Below are 10000 nucleotides of genomic sequence, written 5' to 3' on the forward strand. Positions count from 1 at the left end.
TTTCAAAGCTTCAACAATTAGTTTCCTAAGTTCCCAAACGTTTATTGAGTGTTGTTAAAAGAAAAGGTGATGTAACACAGTGGTGAAAATGCTGTTTCCCAACTACTTTGTTGCAGCCATGAAATTCTAAGTTAATTATTATTTGCAAAAGAAATAAAATAAAGTTTATGAGTTTGAACATCAAATATCTTGTCTTTGTAGTGCATTCAATTGAATATGGGTTGAAAAGGATTTGCAAATCATTGTATTCCGTTTATATTTACATCTAACACAATTTCCCAACTCATATGGAAACGGGATTTGTATATACATACATACATACACACACACACATATACATACGTATATATATATATATATATATATATATATATATATATATATATATATATACATCCTTCGTTTAAACCACTACTGTTACTAAAAATATGTAACTGTGAGCAAGTTGCAAACTGACTATTTGTTCTTCATATGTTTTATTAGAACAATCACATTTCTAAACTGTTATTGTTACAATGATTGTTGAACAGTGACAAACACACTTCTTTCTGTGATGCTGACTTAACATTTGTTTGGATTTTGAAAGCATTTTAACAAAGGAAATAGGGGATTACGCTGTAAAATAACTTTCCAGTGTCAAACTGTCCTGACAAAAACAACATTGGTGTTCATTGAAGGTTCAATTTTTTTAATATTTTAACACTCAATTTAAATTCAAGCGTTTAAATATCTTAAACATTGGTGATTAATAATACACAAAAACACTCAAATTCACACTCAATCGTATATATATATATATATATATATATATATATATATATATATAATATAGAAATCTCCTGATGATTGAGGGAACCCCTCATGAAACAGTTCTGTAGAGACGAAGTAGTCTTGTAATTTTTCCCACACCTACATATACATATATATATATATATATATATATATACACACACAATATATGCATCGCGTTTTTTATGATTTGGTTTTGAATATTTTTCTAGCCAAATACTTCCCTTTTTTGTTGTATATTCTCTTTGGTTATTGTAGAGCCAAACAAGCTCAACAATCTAGTCTGTTTGCCTGTATATCATTCTGTGGAACCAAATACCTAAACAAATCCCATGCAATAGCGAGTCTCTGTGTGTTATTTTTTTAACCGAGTAATACATAGCAAAACTTCCATTCGGATTAAGTTTAGAGAGCTAACAATTTTGATTAGATTAATAGGCTCCAGCACCACCCGCAACCCCAAAAGGAACAAGCGGTAAAAAATGGATGGATGGATGGATGGATGGATGGATGGATGGATGGATGGATGGATGGATGATTTAAAAAAAGAGCTTGTATAGCAAAATGCCTCCCCTCCTAACTATCGGTTTATTGTCAACAAAAGGGGTTAATAAAGATAAAGGTGATATTAAATATTCAATCATCCTTTTCATTTGTAATTTTTATGTGTTTCAGATTGTTTTCTGCACATAAAACAATTATTTTCACTATTAAATGTATTACCATTTTTGGGTATCTAGAACAGACTGTTAGTATTTTTATTATTTCTTAAGGGAAAATGTGCTTTCATTTTTACACGACTTGATCTTTGTTGGACCTTTTGGAACATAACAATCAAAAACAGTTTTTCGTTGGAATAGCAAAACTTCCATTCGGATTAAGTTGCTAAATTTAAAGTAGGTATTCAAAAAGATCTCAATACCTCGATCTCTCCACTTTCTTAAAAACTGGTAAAATACAGTAAATCTCACTACTTTACAGTGGAGACTATTAGTCTAATGACCCCAGAAATACAAACTATGATCAAATGTTATACCAGACGATAGATAATGTTTTTCGTGATGGCAAAGTCGGATCACAGCTGCTGAAACAAGTCTCTAGAAACTCACCTACCAACTGTCCTGCTGAGGCACGTGTGCTGACAAGAACTAGGAGACGTGACATTTCTCCTGTACTAGCCTCCCTGCACTGGCTCCAAGTAAAATCTGGAATATCATTTGGGATTTCTCTGGATACTCTGATTCCCTGTCCACAGCCCAAAAGCATGAATGTAAGGTTAACTGGTGTCTTTATTTTGTGCATAAGTGTGAATGTGTGGTTATCTTATATGTGCCCTGTGACTGACTTTTGTGACCTGTCCATGGTGTACACTGCCTTTCACCCTGTCATCTCTGATAGGCTCCAGCTTCCCCATGATCCTGAACAAGATAAGGAGCAGAACATGGAAATCATCACAAGAACACTTATAGAGGGATCACACAATCTAGAAATATTTATGTGGTTGAAGACAGCCATCGGTTTAATTGAAAGTAGATGTGTAAACTTTGGTTATCAGTTTGAGGGGCCCATATTTTTTGTAAGGGCAAAACAAAACACATGCCTGCTGGAGAGTGCTGGCACATGTATTTACTCAGTTGCACTCCTTGATATTTGCCCTTCGACCCACTCACTATTAGGAGCATTTGTGATGCTGCTCTAGTACCATGACACTAAGTCGTTTATGCGCTCCCTGGAATCTGTGACATCACTGGAGCAAGATGCAGCCAGAGTTGCAACAATAAACCAATAGAGACCGCAGGGTTCAAATGGGCCGATGTGAGCCCAAGGAGGACACAGCACAGCCCACTGTGCCTTCATCGCCACGGCAGCACGTCTTGAATCGCGTGGCACACTTTAGCCTGCTAAGCAGTCCCCGTCACCATCTTTAAAGAGACTTAAGCAGATCCACTCCTACATCGATTACAATGCATTTAGTATTGTGACAAGGGGGGGAGCTATGTCAGGAGGTTGTCTCAGGATTACATTGCTAACGTCAAGTTGTCAGACATGTGAATTGGTGATTTGATATGGGTCGAATTCCTCCAGATAGACTCAGAGAGAATAGCGGCATTACCTTGAAATCAGTATCTGTACAGTGCCTCCAAACACACGCAAACCTCATCAGCTGACAAAACAAGGAAGTTAGTGTCATCAGCACGTCATTATGATTGGTTTCCTTTAAATCCAATTAATTCAAGTGTGGATTCCCGATAATAGTTTTAATATAGCTGATCTAATTAACTATTCCCATATCTGGGTTATTGTGTAAAAATATGGGGAAACAACTACTAATGTGCGCTTCACTCACTAACTGTGTTACAAAAAAGATCAAATAGAAAACATACAAACCCTTTATTTATTAAATCACAATTATTGAAATTTAACGATTTTTGGTGAATGTGCAAACAGCTAAAATTATGTACAAACCAAACTATAACCTGCGACCCAAGAATGTACAACAATTCTTCTCAACAAAAGAGGATATATATAACCTTAGAAGAAAATCTATTTTAAAACATGTGTATGCTCATACAACAACTAAATCCTTTAGTATATCAGTATTTGGAATTAAATTAAGCTGAGAACATAAAAACCCTTTATTTATTACATCAAAATTATTGAAATTCAACGATTTGGTGCTTTTGCAAACAGCTAAAATTATGTACAACGCAACCTATAACCTGCTACCCAAGAATGTACAACAATTCTTCTCAAATGGTAAATGGGTTGTACTTGTATAGCGCTTTTCTACCCATTTTTAAAGGAGCCCAAAGCACTTTGACAGTATTTCCACATTCGCATTCACACACACATTCACACACTGACGGCAACAAAAGAGGAGAAATATAACCTTAGAGGAAAATCTATTTTAAAACATTTGTATGCTCGTACAACACTTAAATCCTTTAGTATATCAGTATTTGGAATTGAATTAAGCTGAGATAGGCTCCAGCACCCCCCGCGACCCTAAAAGGGACAAGCGGTAGAAAATGAAAGGATGGATGGATGGATTGATTAATCCAATAATTCAAACAAAGGACCAATATGATTCAGTTTAAGAGACGGTTCAAACTATAAGTGTTCACAAAGTACACAGAACAAGAATTATGATGAACCTCTTGAACCCTTTTTTCCTTTTTTTTTAATTGAGACAATTAGTATTTATGTATTTAATATGTGTATGCTTACTACGTTATACTATCTATTTATTATTTATTTGTTCACTGTTCTGTTACAGTGAACAAGGACATTGGATAAAATTGCTATGGTATGAAAAGGGGTAGGATTAAATAAGCTCTGGAATAAAACAACTGGAATTGTGTGATGCATTACATTGTATCGCAGGGGTGTCCAAACTTATTCCACTGAGGGACGCACACTGAAAAATCAAAGCAAGCGGGGGCCATTTTGATATTTTTTATGTTAAAAACCAATACAATATATGTACAAAAAATATACATTTGGGCCTCCACTCAGACTTGACCAAATGGTTTTGGTCGAATAAATATTTAAAAAAAAAAAAAGTGTCATTATTCAGTATTATTATTCAACGTTTAAATCTCTAGATCAACATTAGGTCTATCTGTCAATACAATGTTATTAAAGATGTAGGTTTCTATGGAAAAAACACAAAATATGTAATATTTTAACCTAATTCATTTTTTAAGTAGAATATTTGAGATTATATAATAATTGGAGCCTTAAAAAGGTCAATAACTCATAACAAAATTGATTTAAATTCATTATTAATATTTTTTTAGCAATGACACATAAAAAATACACAAAAATTATTTGGGATACAAAAAGTGTTAAAAAATAAATTATATATTTTTTTTAACTGTTTACTTTTAACACAATCTTGAGATCAACTTCAGATCTATACGTCAGTTATAAGTTGTATTGTTGTTTAGGTTTTGTGTTTGTTCGTTTCAGACCCTTTTTAAAAAATAAAATAAAATAAAAACAGCTTACTTTTTTATACAGCAAACACAAAATATGAAACATTTTCCCCAAAGAATACCTCAAAGTGGAATGAAATGTGACAATTTTGGAGCCTTGAATAGGTCAATAATTCATAATGACATGGATTTTGATTCATTATTATTTTTTAAAGGAAAAAAACAGCCTGCATGACAGCCTTGTGTTATTAGAGTCAATATTGCAACATTTTCTTGTTACATTTCACCTGTTGGCTATTTTATAGGGGTGTAGGAAAAAATCGATTCGAATACGAATCGCGATTCTCACGTTGTGCGATCCAGAATCGACTCTCAATTTTTTTTTAAATCTATCTTTTTTTTATCAATCCAACAAAATACACAGCAATACCATAACAATGCAATCCAATTCCAAAACCAACCCTGACCCAGCAACACTCAGAACTGCAATAAACAGAGCAATTGAAAGGAGACACAAACACGACACAGAACAAACCAAAAGTAGTGACACAAAAATGAATATTATCAAAAACAGTATCAATATTAGTTATAATTTCAGCACAGCAGTGATTACAAATCCCTCATTGACATTATCATTAGACATTTATAAAAATAAAAGAACAATAGTGTCACAGTGGCTTACACTTGCATCGCATCTCATAAGCTTGACAACACACTGTGTCCAATGTTTTCACAAAGATAAAATAAGTCATATTTTTGGTTTATTTAATAGTTAAAACAAATTGACATTATTGTAATCAGTTGATAAAACATTGTCCTTTAAAATTAAAAAAGCTTTTAAAAAAAATCTACTACTCTGCTAGCATGTCAGCAGACTGGGGTAGATCCTGCTGAAATCCTATGTATTGAATGAATACGGAATCGTTTTGAATCCGAAAAATATCGTTTTTGAATCAAGAATCGCGCTGAATCGAACAAAATCGATATATTATCGAATCGCGACCCCAAAAATCGATATTGAATCGAATCGTGGGACAGCCAAAGATTCGCAGCCCTACTATTACACACTTATGTTTTTTTGTTTTTTTAAATAGTATTTTTACAATATGCCGTGGGGCCGTTAATAAATGAGCTGTGGGCCGCAAATGGCCCCCGGGCCGCACTTTGGACACCCCTGTTGTATCGTAGGCATGTTCGAAATAAACTGAAACTGAATTGAAATTAATTAAAGTGTGGATTCACGATACTAGTTTTATTATACCTGATCTAATTACCTTTCGTGGCTAAAAAAACACAACAACGTAGATCGTTTTCCCCTTAGAATTGTTGTAAGCACAATATCAATGGCAACCGCATTTTGCAAATTTAATGTCAAATCAAATCAAATGTTTATTGGATTCATCACTATACAGTGTACATCCACGACTAAACTACTGACTAAACATTTTATTTGACAATAAATTTGCTAAATGCGGTTGCGCATTTTGCAAATTGCACGCCATTGGTATTGTGCTTACAACACCAGTAAGTAAATACAATTAAAAAAATAGAGGCAATCACGGGTAAGTGCTGCTATTTGAGCTATTTTTAGAACAGGCCAGCGGGCGACTCATCTGGTCCTTACAGGCTACCTGATTCCCGCGGGAACCGCGTTGGTGGCCCCTGGAATTGAGAATCGTTTTGAATCGGAAAAATATCGTTTTTGAATCGAGAATCGCGTTGAATCAAAAAAAATATATATATTATCGAACCGCGACCTCAAGAATCGATATTAAATCGAATCGTGGAACACCCAAAGATTCGCAGCCCTACTATTTTATAACACTTTTAATGTTTTTTTTTATAATACTATTTTTACAATGTGCCGTGGGGCCGTTAAAAAATGACCTGTGGGCCGCAAATGGCCCCCAGGCCGCACTTTGGACACCCCTGTTGTATTGTATGCATGTTTGAAATAAACTGAAACTGAACAGAAATTAATTCAAGTGTGGATTCACGATACTAGTTTTATTATACCTGATCTAATTACCTTTCGTGGCTAAAAACCACAACAACGTAGATCGTTTTCCCCTTAGAATTGTTGTAAGCACAATACCAATGGCGTGCAATTTGCAAAATGCGCAACCGCATTTTGCAAATTTAATGTCTAATCAAATCAAATCTTTATTGGATTCATCACTATATAGTTTACATCCACGACTAAACTACTGACTAAACTACTACCAAGTGTGGATTCAGGCCGGGTGGCCTATTTCAAGTTCCAGGTAACCCTACATTATTATATTTTCTAAATAGTAAACCAAGTTGTGGTAGTAGTTTAGTCAGTAGTTTAGTCGTGGATGTACACTGTATAGTGATGAATCCAATAAACATTTTATTTGATTTGACACTATATTTGCAAAATGCGATTGCGCATTTTGCGCGCCATTGGTATTGTGCTTACAACACCAGTAAGTAAATAACATTTAAAAAATAGAGGCAGCTCACTGGTATGTGCTGCTATTTTAGTTATTTTTAGAACAGGCCAGCGGGCGACTCATCTGGTCCTTATGGGCTACCTGGTTCCCGCGGGCACCTTGTTGGTGATCCCTGGAATAGAGAATCGTTTTGAATCGGAAAAATATCGTTTTTGAATCGAGAATCGCGTTGAATCAAAAAAAAAAAAATCTATATATTATCGAACCGCGACCCCAAGAATCGATATTAAATCGAAACGTGGAACACCCAAAGTTTCGCAGCCCTACTATTTTATAAACACTTTTAATGTTTTTTTTTTTTTTTATAAAACTATTTTTACAATGTGCCGTGGGGGCCTTAAAAATGAACTGTGGGCCGCAAATGGCCCCCGGTCCGCACTTTGGACACCCCTGTTGATTCGTATGAATGTTCGAAATGAACTGAAACTGAATTGAGATTAATTCAAGTGTGGATTCACGATACCAGTTTTATTATATCTGATTTAATTACCTGTCGGGGCTAAAAACCACAACAACTTAGATCGTTTTCCCCTTAGAATTAAAACAGATTTGTGGTATCAGTTAGCCAGCCGCTAACAGTATCAGTGCACTTTTACGTATTGTTCGTAAACTTCACAACGAAGAACTAAACGGACACCTTCAACTTCTAACTTGAAAAAATATCTGGGAAAGCGGCGTCAATGAACAAAACACCAGACCGGTAAACTTACCTTCCAAAAAGTAGGTAAGTTGTGGCGAAAACTGTCAACTTTGTCAACGCCAGCAATCAACCATAACGTTGACGCTAGCTATTAGCTGCTGGGTGTAGCATAAGACAGGTGGAGACCGACGAACTACATCGAATTAGTGTTTAAAAATACAAAGTAAGGGGGAAAAAAACAACAAGAAAAACTCCCATTCTGGTCGGACGGATGAAATAGTTAAATAAAGTTGAAGAAAGGGTCCAACATGAAGCTATTGACAATGTCACACTTGTCAGCGTTGTGTCTGACAGCCGGTCGGACAACTCTCTCTCTCCTGAGTCTCCTCCAGGCCGAGCAGCTCAGCAGCAGTCCAGCGGGCGGCGGCGCTAATCCTGTTTGGAGGGGGAGGCGTACAGAAATATGGCCTCTAGAGCTCCAGTATAACTTCGCATGCGGCTTGAGCGGCTCACTCCTTTCTACTCTGCCAATTTCTATGTTGACTCAATGCGCATGCGTGTGGCGTTATTTACTAAATGTTTTGATACAAAAAACATACTAGTTGAGTCGTACGGTGTATATAACCGGTGTCAACAAATTCCATGTTTAGTATCCACGAAAAAAAAACGTGTGTTGTTGTAACATAATTCTGTTTTTATACAATTCTCGGCGAGCTCGTGCTGCTCGGCGCTTAATAGTGACGTCACGCGTTTGACATTGGCGTGGGCTGAGCGAGAAGGGTAACACTATTCTAACTTTATTCCTTCAAAAGCAACATTTGGGCTGTTCGCGCTTGGATTTATTTACGTTTTAATTGTGGGTGAGATTATTTGGATTGTTATCTAGACCAGTGTTTTTCAACCACTAGTGTGCCGTGAGATACAGTCTGGCGTGCCGTCGGAGAGTGTCTAATTGCACCTATTTGGGTTAAAAATAATTTGTTGATAACCGGTAGTTATAGTCTGCAAATGATGTGTTGTTGTTGGGTGTCGGTGCTGTCTAGAGCTCTTCCATATCAGTAGGTGGCAGCCCGTAGCAAGATGCTTTGTAGATGTCAGAAACAGCGGGAGGCAGCGTACCATCCATCCATCTTCTTCCATGTAAAAAATATCTGGGAAAGCGGCGTCAATGAACAAAACTCCAGACCGGTAAACTTACCTTCCAAAAGTAGGTAAGTTGTGGCGAAAACTCAACTTAGTCAACGCTAGTAATCAACCATAACATTGACGCTTACTAGTCCGCATTACTGAAGACGGGTTGCGGGGGCAGCAGCCTAAGCAGGGAAACCCAGACTTCCCTCTCCCTAACCACTTCATCCAGCTCTTCCAGGGGGATCCTGAGGCGTTCCCAGGCCAGCCGGGAGACATAGTCTTCCCGTGTCCTGGGTCTTCCCCATGGCCTCCTACTGGTTGGACGTGCCCTAAACACCTCCCCCGGGAGGCGTTCGGGTGACATCATGACCAGATGCCCGAACCACCTCATCTGGCGCCTCTCGATGTGGAGGAGCAGCGGCTCTACTTTGAGTTCCTCCCGGAAGGCAGAGCTTTTCACCCTATCTCTAAGGGAGAGCCCCGCCACACGGCGGAGGAAACTCATTTCGGCCGCTTGTACCCGTGATCTTATCCTTTCGGTCATGACCCAAAGCTCATGACCATAGGTGAGGATGGGAACGTAGATCGACCGGTAAATTGAGAACTTTGCCTTCCGGCTCAGCTCCTTCTTCTCCACAACTGATCGGTACAACGTCGGCATTACTGAAGATGCCGCACCGATCCGCCTGTCGATCTCACAATCCACTCTTCCCTCACTCGTGAACAAGACTCCTAGGTACTTAAACTCCTCCACTTGGGGCAGGATCTCCTGCCCAACCCGGAGATGGCATTCCACCCTTTTCCGGGCGAGAACCATGGACTCGGACTTGAAGGTACTGATTCCCATTCCGGTCGCTTCACACTCGGCTGCGAACTGATCCAGTGAGAGCTGAAGATCCGGGCCAGATGAAGCCATCAGGACCTCATCATCTGCAAAAAGCAGAGACCTAATCCCACGGCCACCCAACCTTAACCCCTCGACGCCTTGACTGTGCCTAGAAATTCTGTCCATAAAAGTTATGAAC

The 10000-nt window shown here is 37.8% G+C and overlaps 2 protein-coding genes across 6 annotated transcripts in view; one reads left to right on the forward strand and one right to left on the reverse strand.

The window, feature by feature from the left end:
* tmem63ba (transmembrane protein 63Ba) overlaps positions 1 to 8274 on the reverse strand; it is a 32600-nt gene extending 24326 nt beyond the window's left edge. For 2 of the 3 annotated variants that reach the window (XM_061910539.1, XM_061910537.1), the window contains exon 1: positions 7915 to 8271. The gene's annotated coding sequence lies outside the window, so the exon portion shown is untranslated. Of the gene's footprint in view, positions 1 to 7914 lie in introns of all 3 variants that reach the window. The other variant, XM_061910538.1, reaches the window with a different exon arrangement.
* Positions 8275 to 8447: 173 nt separating this feature from the next.
* The window catches only part of mrpl14 (mitochondrial ribosomal protein L14), a 10715-nt gene continuing 9162 nt past the window's right edge, over positions 8448 to 10000 (forward strand). Inside the window, exon 1 of one of the 3 annotated variants that reach the window (XM_061910544.1) lies at positions 8448 to 8704. The gene's annotated coding sequence lies outside the window, so the exon portion shown is untranslated. The remainder of the gene's footprint in view (positions 8705 to 10000) is intronic. The other 2 variants (XM_061910543.1, XM_061910542.1) reach the window with 2 other exon arrangements.

This window comes from Nerophis ophidion, linkage group LG09 (assembly GCF_033978795.1).
Source record: "Nerophis ophidion isolate RoL-2023_Sa linkage group LG09, RoL_Noph_v1.0, whole genome shotgun sequence".
Taxonomy (NCBI): Eukaryota; Metazoa; Chordata; class Actinopteri; order Syngnathiformes; family Syngnathidae; genus Nerophis; species Nerophis ophidion.